This window comes from Danio rerio, chromosome 5 (genome assembly GCF_052040795.2).
Source record: "Danio rerio strain M-AB ecotype USA chromosome 5, GRCz13ab, whole genome shotgun sequence".
NCBI classification, from domain to species: Eukaryota; Metazoa; Chordata; class Actinopteri; order Cypriniformes; family Danionidae; genus Danio; species Danio rerio.
This window is the reverse complement of record NC_141025.1, coordinates 74,923,725-74,940,895: the sequence shown is the minus strand read 5'-3', so window position 1 is coordinate 74,940,895 and position 17,171 is coordinate 74,923,725. Positions and strand designations below refer to the sequence as shown.

Genomic DNA, 17,171 nt, shown 5'->3' with positions numbered 1-17,171 from the left:
AAGTGTGTCTAAATAAATATTGATACAAGGCAGGATGGACCATGCTTTCATGTTGTTGATACCAAATTCTGACCTGACCATCCGAATGTCACAGTATGGAGACGTATCAGTCCAGGCAACTTTTCTCCAATCTTCAATTGTTTAATTTTGGTGAGCCTGTGTGAATTGTAGCCTCAGTTTCCTGTTCTTAGTTGACAGGAGCGGCACCCGGTGTGGTTTTCTGCTGCTGTAGCCCATCCGCCTCAAGGTTGGACGTGTTGTGTGTTCAGAGATGCTCTTCTGCAGACCTCGGTCATAATGAGTGGTTATTTGAGTTACTGTTTGCCTCTCTATCAGCTGGAACCAGTCTGGCCATTCTCCTCTGACCTCTGGCATCAACAAGGCATTTGCGCCCACAGAACTGCCGCTCACTGGATATTTTCTCTTTTTCAGACCCTTCTCCATAAACTCTAGACATGGTTGTGCGTGAAAATCCCAGTAGATCAGCAGTTTCTGAAATACTCAGCTGGCACCAACAACCATGCCACATTCAAAGTCGCTTAAATCACCTCTCTTCCCCATTCCGATGCTCGGTTTGAACCGCAGCAGATCGTCTTGACCATGTCTACATGCCTAAATGCATTTCAATGCAATGAAATTTGCATTACAAGCTGTTGGACAGGTGTACCTAATAAAGTGGCCGGTGAGTGTATAATACAGCACCTCTTATATGAAAGGTTAGCAGTTCGCCAGTGAACACAAAAGCTTTAATATTCTTATATGCATTGTTTTTGAAAAGCCGTACTCCCTTCAATTGTAGTGCCTGAACGGCTGACATTATTTCTCCCGCCCGCGCAGGCCGGGTGGCATCAGAAACAACCCAAATTTGTTTCAAAAGCAGATCGAGTTGTGATTAGAGATGCATTTCTTTTGCACTGATTGTTCAGAAAAGTATCTATTTAGAAAGCGACCCGGTCAGTTTTGATAATATGATGCATGTTGACTTTCACATTATAAACGAGGCTTTTAGACATTTCCAACATGCATTGATTCGAAAACGCTGATTGCTGCTGTTGCAATAGGTCTGTAATAACATCCAGAAAACCGGCTACAGTTTATACATGTCTTGAACCCTCAGTAAGTGAATCCAGAGTCCATTTTTATTGTCTGAAGTGTGATTAGCATAAGATATACAATACACAACCAAAAAGCAAGGCATCATTTTTAATCCAAACATTGACATTCCCTATTGATGCCATGCAGAGTGGATCTGTTTTTTTTTTTTTGCCTAGCAGACTGGAGGTCGAGTGCAAAGCGAAGCACTAGTGGGTGTATCGCCGCTCTGATCTTTTTAAGGATTCTCATGACTTCCTGTTTCTACCGGCGATCCCCCTTTTTTTTTTTTTTAGATTTCTTTTCTCTCTTTTTTTTTTTTTTTAATTTGGCAGTTGCCATGGACATCTGCACCAACATGATAAGACTGTAATTGTACCAATATCTGCCCCGGGGTTCAAATGATTTGAAGACCGTCACATGAACAGTCAAATGGTCCATCTTGAAACTATCTTTGTGATATATTCAGTTAAATCAGCATATAAAAACTGGCTTTCACAGGGCTCCTTTTTTCCTCCTCCTTTTATATTTTTAAACCAAATATAATGCAATTCAGCTACAGTTAAAAGAAATGACTTAAGGGTTGCCTTAAAAATGAGCAAAATGCATAAAGGCCGCTGTAAATTAACATAGGGATTTGCACTTTAATGAAGGGGGGCAAATGGTATGGAATTGCAATCAGTTCCCATGTGTATAATGCTTGAGATATCTATTCAAATGAATGAGCGTTATTTGGAATAAATGCATCATATTTAAGTATTGTGTGTTATAAGTGCCAAGAGAGTCCTTTCGAATCAGTTGTAGAATTTTGGTTACACTGGGAAGAATATAAGCAGAACTGACATATTAATTTCAATGTAATAATTCGACGTTTGCACGCATAGTTCTTATATATACGGAGTCATTCATTCATTTATTCATTTTATTTTCGGCTTAGTCTCTTTATTAATCTGGGGTCGCCACAGCGGAATGAACTGCCGACTTCGTTTTTATGCAGCGGATGCCCTTCCAGCTGCAACCCATCACTGGGAAACTTCCATACACACGCATTTACACACATACACTACAGAACTTATCTAACCCAATACACCTATAGCACATGCTTTTGGGCTTGTGGGGGAAACCGGAGCACCCGGAGGAAGCCCACGCCGACACAGGGAGAACATGCAAACTCTTCACAAAAATGCTAACTGAACCAGCCGGGGCTCCAACCAGCGAACTTCTGAGGCAATTGTGCTTTTCACTGCACCACCGTGCTTCAATATATACGGAGTATGTTTACTATTTTGAATAAGTTTATTGCTTCATGCTAATAGTGTGCACTGTAAAGATGCTTGGTTCCATACAATTAATCTGTGTTGGGACAACATAATAATAATAATAATAATAATAATATTTAATTTATAGCACGCTTTTCTAAAAAACCAAAGCGCTTACAAGAAAGTAAAAACAACAAAGCACAGTAAACAACAAAAATACAATAAAAAACACACTAGGAATGAAAGATATCACAAATTAAAAACAGTCCTAAAAAGATGAGCTTTAAGTAGCTTTTTAAAAGATAAATGAATTAAGTGAACTAGTTAGATTTTACAAATTTAGTAAACTATTAAGTTGTCCCAAAAAAAAAAATTCAAGAAATGTGTTGTTTAGGCTTATTTTAAATAAGTAGTAGTTTGAACAAATACCATTCAATTTTTTAAGTGTATTTGTTGTTTTAATTGAAAAATATTTCAAAGAAAAGCAAAAAAAAACATATTTTTATATTAATTTATATATATGTATGTATATATATATATATATATATATATATATATATATATATATATATATATATATATATATATGTATATATATGTATATATATATATATGTATATATATGTATATATATATATATGTATATATATATGTATATATATATATATATATGTATATATATATATATATATATATATATATATATATATATATATGTGTATATATATATATGTACGTTATATATGTATATATGTAACGTTACATCAGCTTTGCATGAAGCTAAAACAGTTTTAAAACAGAACATTACCTGTGAAAGAGAAATCCTTCAACCATTGTGTCATCCTTTCTCTAGCGTGCAAAAGTAACTCCAATATTGATCAGGTTTTAAAAAAATTTTGATTCAGCAGGTTTTTACAGATTGCGCGCGTGCTCTTTCTCTCGTGAACGCGCGGCGGAGCTGCATACAAAAGGCTGAGCAGTTGTTCAAATCTGCATTTGCTGGCAGACAGATTGGGCTACTTATCGGAATTATGAGATGTCGGTCTGACTCTATTTAATTGGATGAACATTTTTTAGTTTTATGCCTTACCCAAAATATAAAAATACATATAAACACATTTAGATGATTATTTACTGTAATCATTACTATTAGACTGTGAAGAGACTTTCAACCAGCACAACAAAAAATGCTTCTGAAGACGATCACCTACTGCACCTTTAAGACTTTTTAGATGTTTGGACTAGAAGTGAGACACAAACCTTAAGTAAAAACTCCATATCATATGCGTCTATCCCTATATATTCTTCTAATAAGTGGCATTTGATTGAACACTAATACCCAGCAAGCCAATTAGCAGTCATTTGCACAAAAGCATCAGAAATGGGACGGTTAATAAGCGGTGACTCAGAAGTGCCATTTACCTTTTGCGATAGTCAGAAGCAAAAATGTCATTGAACAAAACAAAACAAAACCACACAAAAATAAAAATCCATCACTGTAGTGTTCGCAAAGTAAGGTCAAACGAACTAAAAAAATCCAAAGCAGCAGGTCTGCGTAATGACAACTATATTATAACAGCACTAATTTGACAGCAAAACAAGAAGAAGAGCTTCAGATAAAGCAGGAACATGCATAACTTTATGATTACATGGCAATAGGCCATAAACGCGCAATTTAAGCTTCTCTCCGGAAGACTTTCTTGGCACTTTGCCTAAGGAGCGCGGGGTCGTTTCAGGTCAGGCCTGGCGTGTTGTTGTAAAGGAAGTGCAGAGCATTCGACTGGCTGCATTTCACTTCCTTGTTTTTCACGTGCCGGAATCACATTTGAGAAATCAGACGCAGAAGATTCAGAGGGTTGAAGAGCATGTCCACAAAAACAGCTTTTGGTGTAAATCGGCACACACTTTTTGGGCATCTAAAATGCACACGGAGTCGCCTGCAAGCTCACCTGGGATCAGTCTGAACAGGTCAGGATGTTTAACATGGGTTTGTTGTTTTTTTCGACACATTTGTTTACCGCACTATCTGTGTGCTTTAGAAACGGATGATGATAGTCTTGTTTTTGTTGGATTCTGGCTTCCTGTGTTTTGCATGTGAATGCTTTTAATGCATGAAATAAAAATACGGAGAAAATGATCCTTATGGTTGGAAATGAAGTGCATGTTGTCAGATACAAAATAAAGTTTTGATATATACAGTGCTGTGATCCTTACTTAATATTCAGATGATCTTTGGCATGGCAGAGATGTTAATTTTGACACATACAATGTATTTTTGCATATTGCATTATTCGACAGGGACACATATAAATATGTCAACATGTTCTTGTTCTTGTTTCGAAGGTTTGTTTTTGTAGGAATTTGCCTTCCTATGTTTTGCATTTGAATTGTTTTAATTCAAATAAAATGTAAATGTAATATAAAATTTAAATACTGTGAAAATCTCATTTAAAGCTGTATAAATGTTAATTAAAAATTAAGTTTTGATCTATTTACAAAAGTTTACAAAATATTGGAACAAAAAATCTATGGAGTTACTCTAGGGCCGTATATACAGTTGAAGTCAGAATTATTAGCCCCCTTCATATGTTTTTTTTTTTTTTTTATATATATATTTTCCAAATTATGTGTAACAGAGCAAGGAAATTTTCACTGTGTGTCTGATAATATTTTTTCTTCTGGAAAAAGTCTTATTTGTTTTACTCTGGCTAGAATAAAAGCCGCTATTAATTTTTTAAACACCATTTTTGGGACAAAATTATTAGCCCCTTTAAGCTATATTTTTTCTCGATAATCTACAGAACAAACCATGGTTATACAATAACTTACCCTAACCTGCCTAGTTAACCTAGTTAACCTAGTTAAGCCTTTAAATGTCACTTTAAGCTGTATAGAAGTGTCTTGAAAAATATCTAGTAAAATATTATTTACTGTCATCATGACAAAGATAAAATAAATCAGTTATAAGAAATGAGTTATTAAAACTATTATGTTTAGAAATGTGTTGAAAGAATCTTCTCTCCATTAAACAGAAATTGGGGAAAAAATAAACAAGCGGTCTAATAATTCAGGGGGGCTAATAATTCTGATTTCAACTGTACTTGCAACATAAAAAAAGTTTTGCAAATAACAAATAAAGTATTTAGCACAATATTTTTTAAATAATGCAAATCTCAAAAACAGAAAATGAAGGAGTTTAAACATAGAAAAGAACGTTTTTAAGCAAAGGGAATATACAGTATTTGAAGTCAGAATTATTAGCCCCCCTATTTTTCCCCCCAATTTCTGTTTAACGGAAGGAAGATTTTTTCACATTTCTAAACATATTAGTTTTAATAACTCATCTCTAATAACTGATTTATTTTCTCTTTGCCATGATGACAGTAAATAATATTAGACTAGATATTTTTCAAGACACTTCTATACAGCTTAAAGTGACATTTAAAGGCTTAACTGGGTTAATTAGGGTAACTAGGCAGATTAGGGTAATTAGGCAAGTTATTGTATAGTGATGGTTTGTTCTGTAGAATATTGAAAAAAATATATAGCTAATAGTGGCTAATAATGTTTACCTTAAAATTGTGTTTAAAATTTTTTAACTGCTTTCATTCTAGCCAAAATAAATCAAGTAAGACTTTCTCCAGAAGAAAAAATATTATCAGATATACTTGTAGGCTTGTTTGTCTATGCTTTAAGCTTGTAAGCTTGTTTCTTATATTTTATGCATATGGAGCCCCCCCCCCCCCAAAATCATCCCAATCAGTCTAAAATTATCAATTTTCTTCTATAGTTATTCAACACATCTATTTAAATTGTATTCATATATCACAGTATACAAAAATATTGCAATATTAGATTTTTTTCCAATATCTTGCAGCCCTAATTCAAGCAATTTTTGGCATAAAAAATAGTTAATTTTGACCCATACACTGTGTTTTTGACTACTGTCGTACAAATATCCATGCAAAATAAGACATGGCCAAATATAAATATGCCAACGAGTTCTTATTTTGCAGGAATTTGTCTTCTTAAGCATTTGAACGCTTTTAATACTTTTGAGCTCTGTATTTTTTCCTCCCAGACAATCACAAACTGTTTTAATTATTATTCCTTTTTCCTCCCTCTCCATTAATGTGCGTCCTGTACTCAATTTGTGCGTTTGTTCCATGTTAAAAGGCTCCCCAAAAGCAGTTGCTCTACATTTAGCGAAGCCTCCTATTCAAGCCCAAATCAACGCTAGCTAAATAAATGAATAAATAAATAAAGGAAAGATGAATGCCGTCAGGAGGATGGCACATATTTTGCCATCACATTTGGTGACCGCTCGAACACTCGGTTGTTTTAGCTTGCTGAGGAATGTTTGCACAAAACCCAAAAGAAAAAGAAAAAAGACAAAAGACAAAAGCGATATTTTATTCATTAGCACTGTCTGTCTTTGTGTATTCTCATGCATTCTGGTCTGCATTTATATGCTAACATAATTTACTCCTCTAACCTAAGGCAGAGTGTACCATCACCTCGACAGACCTCAACTGAGTGTGTGTGTGTGTGTGTGTGTGTGTGTGTGTGTGTGTGTGTGTGTGTGTGTGTGTGTGTGTGTGTGTGTGTGTGTGTGTGTGTGTGTGTGTGTGCAGTCAGTGTTACTAATATCTCATGATGAATGTGTGTATATGCACGTGTGTGTTGATTTCAGATTCACCAAGAAGCCAAAAAAACCTCTCTCTGGCTATTGCATGGGCTATACATCTTTCTTGTTTTCATCTGAACAGTAAATATAATAAATAATATCACACAAAGTAATATTTCTTAATGTATGTAGGTATTGTTTTGTGCAAATGTAGCTTTTTTTTATTACTGATGTGCTTTTTTTAATGTAGAGTCCTGTCAAACTATCAGAGCAAATATAATTAAATGCTGAGATTGATTGATCATTTAGTTATTCTTAAAATAAATCTTATTATATAAAAAACCCTTACAGGCCACTTTATTAGGTACACCTGTCCAACTGCTCGTTAATGCAAATTTCTAATCAGCCAATCACATGGCAGCAACTCAATTCATTCAGGCATGAAGGCATGGTCAAGACGATCTGCTGCAGTTCAAACCGGGCATCAGAATGGGGAAGAAAGGTGATTACAGTGACTTTGAACGTGGCTTGGTTGTTGGTGCCAGGCGAGCTGGTCTGAGTATTTCAGAAACTGCTGATCTACTGGGATTTTCACACACAACCATCTCTAGGGTTTACAGAGAATGGTCTAATAAAAAGGAAACATCCAGTGAGAGGCAGTTCTGTGGGCGCAAATGCCTTGTTGATGCCAGAGGTCAGAGGAGAATGGCCTGACTGGTTCCTGCTGATAGAAAGGCAACAGTAACCAGGTTATCCACGGGGTCTTAAAAAGTCTTAAAATGTCTTAAATCTCAAAAGATAAATTTGAGGTCTTAAAGTCTTAAATCTACTGGAATATTGTTTTATAGGTCTTCAATCTTGTTTTAGGAGGTCTTAATTTTTCTTTGCATGTATAGCTACCCAATCTGGCCTTTAACACTAATACAATCACCAACAACCCCAATCTTAATTTAACTTTTAACTTTTTAATTAAAAAGAGCATTTAACTACTTTCCTTACAGTAACATTTGCTTAAAAGTTCTCCATTTATTTACTACTGAGGGTACTGACCTCACGTTTTTTACTGACCTCATTTTTTTATTATTACATTATTATTATTGCATTATTAAGTTAAAATCACTTAAGTTAAGTTATAATAATAATATTATGATAGGTCAAGTGAAAATCTTTTCCTACTGTGATAATCGAAAAAAAGCATTTAGTCATGTTAAGGGCTAATATTTCATTCTTAATGGTGTTAAAAATGTCTTAAAGAGTCTTAATTTTAACTTGGTGAAACCTGCAGAAACCCTGAGTAACTCAAAAAAAGCACTCGTTACAACCGAGGTATGCAGTAAAGCATCGCCATGTCTTAGGGTGCTTTTACATCTGTAGTCCCCTTCATTTGGTCCGGACCAAGAGCAATAAATGATACATTGTTGCATTTTCCACCGTCTTTAGGTCCTTTTCACACCACACTGCTGGCTTTGGTCTGAACCAGTTGGAAAGAACCAAATGCACTGACAAAATCCACATCTGTCATTGGCCAGATGTTGTTAAATGTATTGCCTAAACTGCTTATCGATTGGTCAGAATTCACGTGCGGGAAAATGTCAATGAACTCCCGCAAGTAAACAAACCAGCAGGCACAAAATGTCGCTTTTTACTAAGGAGGGACGACTGCGCTGACTGATTGTAACCCTGCTTTAGACAAGCTATACATTTCGAGAATGAAGCGAGGCTGGAAAACAATGTTTTAAAGAGCCCATATTATGGGTTTTTGAAAATTCCCCTCCATGTAGTGTGTAACACAGCTCTAAGTGAAGTGAAGTATCCAGCTAAGGCTTAAATCTGTAAGAATACAGTGTTTAAAACTGTTGATTCATCTATAAAAGAGTCGAATCATAGTGCTTCAAACGAGTCGCCTTGATACCGACTCATTAGGTGTTTCGCCATGACGTACGAACGAAACAAAGTTTTTCACGTGCACGCGCAAACCCGGGAGATTTCAAACCTGAGGCCCCGCCCTCTGACGCAGTAACCCAGACACACACACACACACACCCACAAACACACGCACACCCACAAACACACGCACACAAACATGCCGGTCGATTGAAGTCACACTGCAGATGGACATTATATTGAGTCTCTACCCAAAGATGAAACATCAGCATTATAACCAAGCAGTTGGAAACTTCTGGAAGCTACATGCTACAAAGAATACTTCATCTGAGTTTGTTAAAGGAAGGATCAGTAAAGAGTAACTGATGGACGTCAGGATGGGTTTCTTCCTACATTTCTCAAGTGTAAGTACGTGCGGTTAAAGTTGCCTCGTTGACTCTAGCTTGCAAATGTATTTAGTTGTGATTTGTTACTTGTAACAGCGTGTACTGTATCAGGTTAACTGGATATATTATCTTATCGCGTGCAAAGTCACGTTAAAAACGCGACGCGTGCTGTTTGTTTATGGAGCTCCGTGCTAGAGTTCTGCTCCCGCGATTTATTCGGAAATTTATTCCCGCGCCGCAGAAATCTGGCGCGGGGAGAGAGAGGGAGAGAGAGAGAGAGAGAGCGAGAGAGAGAGCGAACGAACGAACGAGCTTTGTGTACTTTGTGCTGTGTGTGTGTTTGGCTTGGCTGTCTGGACTGTATACTGGGTGATATTTGGTTGTGTTCTCCGCTCTATCGGGACCGGGCGCGGCGGGCAGAAAACGGAGCGGGTTCTCAGGCTAAAACCTGGCGGGTGCGGGCTGAAGCGGGAGCGTTGTCATCCGGAGGTGTGTGTGTGTGTTTTTGTGTGTGTGTGGTATGGCGAGTACACGACTGTCTCCTTCGTTCGGTTATCCGTGGCACTATCCACTCGCCATAGTGTGGCAGCTAAAGTCCACGCCTACACTATCGAGCGTGTATGAACTGTGATTACTTTTTAAATTGCTGATTAGCTATTGGCCATTTCCCTCTCTGACTGAAGGCAGTCGACCAATCGCGACAGACTGTCATCGGCCCAATCAGCGCAGATTAGCTTCGCGCTAAGGAGGGGTTTGGGAACAAATGAATCACTGGACGATTCATACAGGAGTCGCTGGGATAATTAGATAAAAATAAATGCAGATTATAAGACCATGAAAGTGTTTTTTGACCTTGCATGCATATTAGACTGTTGTTGGAGACCCTTACAACCAAGATATGACCTTATTTCATGTATAATATGGGCTCTTTAATGCATCACACATCAATTCAGGAGAAGTTGTGAATTCATTTAGCTAAACTGCGACATGGTGATCTTGCGGAAATATTACCAACGATCCATCAGGTAATGTTTTTCGCTCTCTTTCTGTTGGTAAAGCGCTGTCAACAAATATTTATCCTCCATATCCCTTAATGCACAGCGCATCAGCCTACAGCAGCTGGATTAGTCCAAAAGGCACAGTACTTTTTGAGGTTGGGTCTGTTTTAGAACGGATCATATTCTCACCACAAACGAACCGCTCCAGGGTTTAAACCGGCTTGAAGAGGTGCTCTCTGTACGCTTTTTTGGTCTGCTTTTGGTGCGCACTCGAGCACGATTGCTGCATTCACACCTGCCCAAACGAATCGCACCAAGAGGGAAAACGAACTCTAGTGCGATTCAACCAAACTAAATAAGGCAGGTGTGTAAGCACCCTTAAACGCATGTCAAATGGCCTCCACAGTCAGCAGAACTCAATCTAATTGAGCACATTTGAGAGATGTGGTGGAATGGGAGATTCGCATCATGAATGTGCAGCCAACAAATCTGCAGCAACTCTGTGATGCTATCATGTCAACATGGAGCAAAATCTCTGAGGAATATTTCCAGTACCTTGTTGCATCTATGCCATGATGGATTAAGGCACTTCTGAAGGCAAAAGTGAGTCCAACCCAGTGCTAGTAAGGTGTACCTAATAAAGTGGCCAGTGAGTGTAAATTTACTGTTTGTTCAAACTACTTATTTAAAATGAGCTGGAACCACACAACTCTTGAGTTTTATTAGGGACAACTTAATTGTTTTATGTTCAATCCACTTAAATTAGTTTAAAAATGTATACGTTTTACCCAATACAAATCATTTGTGTGTAACCCAGCATATTTTACTGTGTAGTGTTTTCTTGACTGGTTTTTAATTGCAAGTAAGTCGGGTTTTGCAGGGTTGTTTGTGACGTGGTATTATAATTCAGGCATCGGTTACACAATAGTTTATGCAATGAAATAAAAAAGGTACCTTTAGGGATGCAACTTCACGTTAATTTTGAATAGCGCATATTATTAGTATGTTATAAAAGTAATATGGATAAATAAAGAGGTCTCTTGCCTCAGTGAAAAGAAGGGTGTAGTACTAATTAACAGTATGAATGCTTAAAGGACGGAGGATGAACGGATTGAAAATGTGTAGATGGTTTTCTGCCTGGTTTCAGGTGTTTGCATCAGCCGTGTCATACGAGAAGTGTTTGACCTATATGTTTTTCACTGCCATATATGCTTATGATAAGATGGTCCGTGTTGTTTTTTTCTCTTCTAATTCAAAGTGAATGATTGATTACAGGTTATATTGTCTAACAATTCCAAATTAAGAAGGATTTCCACATCTTTGTTTATTTTAATGGGAGCTTGCACTCAAGTTCCACACGTTTATGCAAAATCTGATTATCCGTGTAGACCAAATTTGCTTGCTGACCTAGTAATAGTGCAGAATCATTTTTTAATCCTAATTTTCTATATGGACATAAACCCATGCTTATTTCATTGATTAAAGTGGTTTGACATAAATATTTCAACATTGATATCAAAGGTCATGTAATGTTGAGGTTGTATTATACTTCAATAATTTGCTTGTGCTTTTAAGGCCTGTGACTGTGGACTGATTTTAAAAGCAATCAGGCAATGTAATTGTCAACACAGGCTCATTGTGAAAACGTACCCACGTATACATTTCTGGAGAGCGCTAATTATGTAAACATATAGCTGCATTTCGTCTTTAAAACGAATAGTATGAAGGCGCCGATGGCTACTTTTTATTTTCGCGCAACAGGCTGACCACTTATCTCCATGTGGACGGCTTTTCTGCTGTTGCGAGTTTGCTCAGTAACTCGCCGTGTACGTTGACAAATTTGAGGCGCAGAGAGTCGTTGACTGCGGCTACGGAGTTCAATTCTGCCGAAGAATGGTTCCTAGATAGTGGGTAAAACAAATGGCAAAAGAATAAAATAAACAGGGTGAGAATGTGGTAAGATCTGAAAACATGGTAAATATCAGGAGGCTGGGTTTACGGAAGGTTGTGATCAGGTCAATCGCTGCTTTTGAAAACACTGTTAGTTGGGTTTAGGGAAGGCGGTAGGCAGGTTAATCTGTACCTTTGAAAACACTGTTGGTTGGGTTTAGGGAAGGTGGTGGGCAGGTCAATCTGTACCTTTAAAAACACTGTCGGTTGAGTTTAGGGAAAGCGGTGGGCAGGTTAATCTGTACCTTTGAAAACACTGTCGGTTGGGTTAAGGGAAGGCGGTGGGCATGTCAATCTGTACTTTTGAAAACACTATCGGTTGGGTTTATCATGCAGTGTAAAAAAAATCTGTTATTTTACGTATTTATTCCCGCAGCTGTGGTGTATGGACGTATACACCACACACCACCTGTATATACCTGTATATAGGGATACAAATCAGTAATGAGCTTGGGTTGGTAATTTTATCATTTTTTACTTTAATAGCAATGAATTTTATTGAATTGTTTGTATTTTTAATATTCAATTGCTGTTTTCAAATAACGTTTGACTCTGAAAATGATAAATTGCTGTTTATTTCAATTGTATATATTACTTTACTGTATCTATCTATGCTTGTAGATTGTTTACTATATTTTATGCCGATACGCACTCCCTTACAGAATCATCCCAATCGATCTAAAGTGATCAGTTCTTTCCCAATAGAGATAGTCAAGTCAATGTGGTGAAGTTGACAGGTTTGCTGCTGCTAGTAATATGACTGAATGCAAGTTTTTTTTCAATCCGCTCATCTAATGAACAGCGCAATGTAGCGGATTATAACAGAAATGAATGGTGGTTATTTTTGATCATTTTGACTTCATTTCAGTCTTTTTCATCAACAATAATGCACTGTTCATTCATTAGATGAGTGGATCAGAGCAGGACTGTCAGGGCTGTGTTTGTGTCAAGCTATTGACCTTATTCTAAAATGCGTCTGTTTTCGCGATTCCGATTCTGATTCAGTCGCCTATGGACTAGGAATAATAAACGGCAGAAAACGGTCAAACTACTTGCTCTACAAACATTCATTCATTCATTTGCTTGTCGGCTTAGTCCCTTTATTAATCCGGGGTCACCACAGCTGAATGAACCGCCAACTTATCCAGCAAGTTTTTACGCAGCGGATGCCCCTTCAGCCGCAACCCATCTCTGGGGAAACATCCACACACACATTCACACACTCATACACTACGGACAATTTAGCATACCCGATTCACCTGTACTGCATGTCTTTGGACTGTGGGGGAAACACGTGAAGGCAGGGAGAACATGAAAACTCACAGAAACGCCAACTGAGCCAAGGTTCGAACCAGCAACGTTCTTGCTGTGAGGCGACAGCACTACCTACTGCGCCACTACCTCGCCGCTCTACAAACAAATGTTTGCATTACTTAACAGACCAAGTAGAATAATATAATAAGAAAATATCAGTTTGCAACATCAAGCAGCGGAACAAGCAGTTTGTAACGTCTAAAAATGAATGGAAGTGAATGAGACCAGAAGTCTCGAGCCAAAAAGATTCAAATGGCAGCGCCCGCTCATCGGCAAAGAATAGGGTGAATAGGCAATGAACATTTTTCACCCTTATTTTCGTTGATGAAATGAACACTGCATGAATCCCAGTAAGAGTTTTGAACTCTAAATGGTAGAATTTATTTTACCATCAAAATAAACTGACCAGTACTGAGGCTCAAACCAGCGACCTTCTTGCTGTGAGGTGACAGCACTACCTGCTGTGCCACTGCGTCGCCCATTATTATTATTATTATTATTATTGTTGTTATTTTTATTACCTCCAGAACTGGTGGTTCCTCCGTTGTGGTGACCCCAATTAATAAAGGGACTAGGCTGAAAAGAAAATTGTTTTGAATTTTGTTTCTTTTTCTGAACGCTACCTTGATGTACAAGTAGGTAAAACTAGCTCATTTAGAGGTGGGAACCGGCGGACGTGAAAAAACTTTAATCATGAGGTAAACACAAAACAAAAGATTCCACCTGGAGTTTCTTCTCACGACTTTACACTTGTAAACGATTGCTCCATCAGGCTCACGGCTCTCACACACTTCCATTACCAAGTTGACCAATCACAGAGCTTGGGCTACGCATCGTTGCAATGTGTACTTACATTTTTTGGGAGGTGCACATCGCCGTCAGCCACATTGAGGGCTATGCAATCGTGCGCTTGACGCAGAAGCAAACATCAGCCTTTAGCTAATATGCAGATTTACATTAGACAAATATAATTTTTTTTAATTTTTGTTATTGTTGTTTGTTTATTTATTGTTCTGTCATTTATTTTCAGTGTAAAATTATCAGTTGTGTTTAAATTCCTAAACTTTTCACTTATTTTTAAATCCAAAGAGTGAAATGGACTATTGTTTGTTTATTATTATTATTATTATTATTATTATTATTATTATTATTATTTTGTGCTATATTATTTGTTTACTGAGCAAAATAAAAATGGAAGTAGTCTTCTTGTGATTTTCTAAGCTAGTCGTGTTTTGAAATGAATGAATGCATAAAAATCATGATAACCGTGAAACCGTGATTATTCCTCAGATAGGGCTGGGCGATTTGGCCTAAAATACAAATCTGGATTAACTGAACATTTTAACTCGATTCTGATTAATGAACAATTATTTTATTAATTTCTTTAATTTTTTCCCCTCATAGTTCACTGACAGGTTTAATACAGTGAGAGATTTCTGAATGTAGGGTGGATTACTTGATTTTAAAATGGAAACACACTATGTCTACTATCTATGATTATTTATTAAACAACTGAAATTATAACACAGATTGCCTAAAACAGACTTCACTTTTTATAAAAAATTGAAAATAAATAATAACTGGCTTTCATTCTGCTTTGGCGACCCCTGATTAATAAAGGGACTAAGCTGAAAAGAAAATGAATAAATTAATAAATATATAACCAGCACTTTTGTAAAAAAAAATTAAATTATTTAAAAAAAATGTTCATATTAAAAGTAAAAAATAAGCAATATCTCTTCTAAATAAAATAACTCCTGCAAATCCTGTAAATAATAATTTAATCAGTGCATTTCTTGCATCTTCTGTAAATAATATTTTAATGTAAATAATAATTTAATGTAATTGAAAATATTCTCAGCTTCCAATCATCGTCAATGTAGAGCAAAATAACACAATAGTAACAAACAGAGCAGAGTCACGTGATTCCACAAGCAGTAAGGTACTGTAAGCAATTAAAAAGAATTTACCTGAAAAATGTTGATCGATTATAAGTTCTGAATGTCGATTACTTTTCGATTAATCACCCAGCCCTATCCTCAGACTATAATCATACAAGCAAAATCTATAATCGTTGCATCCTTAGTCAATACAAATAAGGGGAGAAACATACAGTTAAAGTCAGAATTATTTGCCCCCCTTAGATTTTTTTTTTCTTTTTTAAATATTTCCCAACTCATGTTTAACAGAGCAAGGAAATTTTCACAGTATGTCTGATAATATTTTTTCTTCTGGATGAAGTCTTATTTGTTTTATTTCGACTAGAATAAAAGCAGTTTTTAATTTTTTATGAGCTATTTTAAGGTTAATATTATTAGCCCCTTTAAGCTATATTTTTATTCGATAGTCTATAGAACAAACTATTTTTTACAATAACTTTCCTAATTACCCTAACCTGCCTAATTAACCTAGTTAAGCCTTTAAATGTCACTTTAAGGTGTATAGAAGCGTCTTGAAAAATATCTAGTCAAATATTATTTACTGTCATCATGGCAAAGATAAAATAAATCAGTTATTAGAAATGAATTATTAAAGCTATTATGTTTAGAAATGTGTTGAATAAATCTGCTCTCCGTTAAACAGAAATTGGGGGAAAAATAAACAAGAGGGCTAATAATTCTGACTTCAACTGTACATTTTGGAGTATCCAAAGGTTGCACGTCTGCACTAAGGACATTTTGTGATTTCGACCTTGCCTAAAACCTACAAGCGAGAGAAAGTATGTCACACACAGTATAGTGATTCACCGCATCTGAATAATAACTCCCGTCCATAACTGACGCCAAAACCCAGACAAGACAGATACTGTCAGCTTCGATTCTTGCCTGTCTCTTGTCATTCACTATTTTTTTTTTTATATATAGGCCTCTGACACACGTGTGATGCAGATTATTACCACCTATGAACAAGAGACACGGAGACATCAAAAAAGCAGTGGGTATTTAAAAAAAGAAAAGCAGGTCAGCGTACCATTCAGCTGCATTAATATATTTATGTGGGTTTTATACAAATATAGTTTGGTCGCGTTCTAAATAAATCCCCAGCACCACCTCTCTCGCGCTCTTATTGTTTCTGCTGTGTGCCATTAAAGACCAGGCTCAGAGGCAAAGGACAATGTGTGAATGCCGAGCATTGTAAGTCACATTTGCATATTTGAGATTTATATTATTCAGATGCTTGACATCCTTTCCCAGAAACACCCCACACCTCCCTCCTTCGCTCTGCCCGACTCCCCACCCTCACCTTTTTCTTGCCTTGCCTCTCTCCGTCTTTGTTTTCCCCCCATCCCACCCCCCCAGTCCTGATAAAAATGATTTCCAGTCACCGCACGGCATGCTTTATGAGATGGCCGCCTCATTAAAAAGCGTCTCTGATTAACCTGAATATCGCCTGCTTTTCTCACTTTTTTTTTTTCCTCGCTGTCCGTCATAGCGGTATTATTCTTTTCTTTTTAGTGGTCTTTGTCCGTCTGAGCGTCTGCTGACCTCTAGGGACGTATTGACAGTTATTGAGTGACTGACAGAACACACACACACACACACACACACAGGAAAACGTTTGGTTTTTTTTCAGTCGTAATAAAACTGAGAGATTCCCTTCTAAGATTAGAGATTTTTTGGGAGAGGGAAAACAAGGGCGGTGAAGAAGAAAAAAAAGGGGG

At 36.9% G+C, this 17,171-nt stretch overlaps 1 protein-coding gene across 4 annotated transcripts in view; it reads left to right on the top strand.

Annotated features, from left to right (window-relative positions):
• Positions 1-17,171, top strand: part of zbtb20 (zinc finger and BTB domain containing 20) — a 134,430-nt gene that overhangs the window by 27,324 nt on the left and 89,935 nt on the right. Inside the window, exon 1 of one of the 4 annotated variants that reach the window (XM_087252633.1) lies at positions 4,054-4,319. The gene's annotated coding sequence lies outside the window, so the exon portion shown is untranslated. 4 annotated transcript variants of the gene reach the window in all.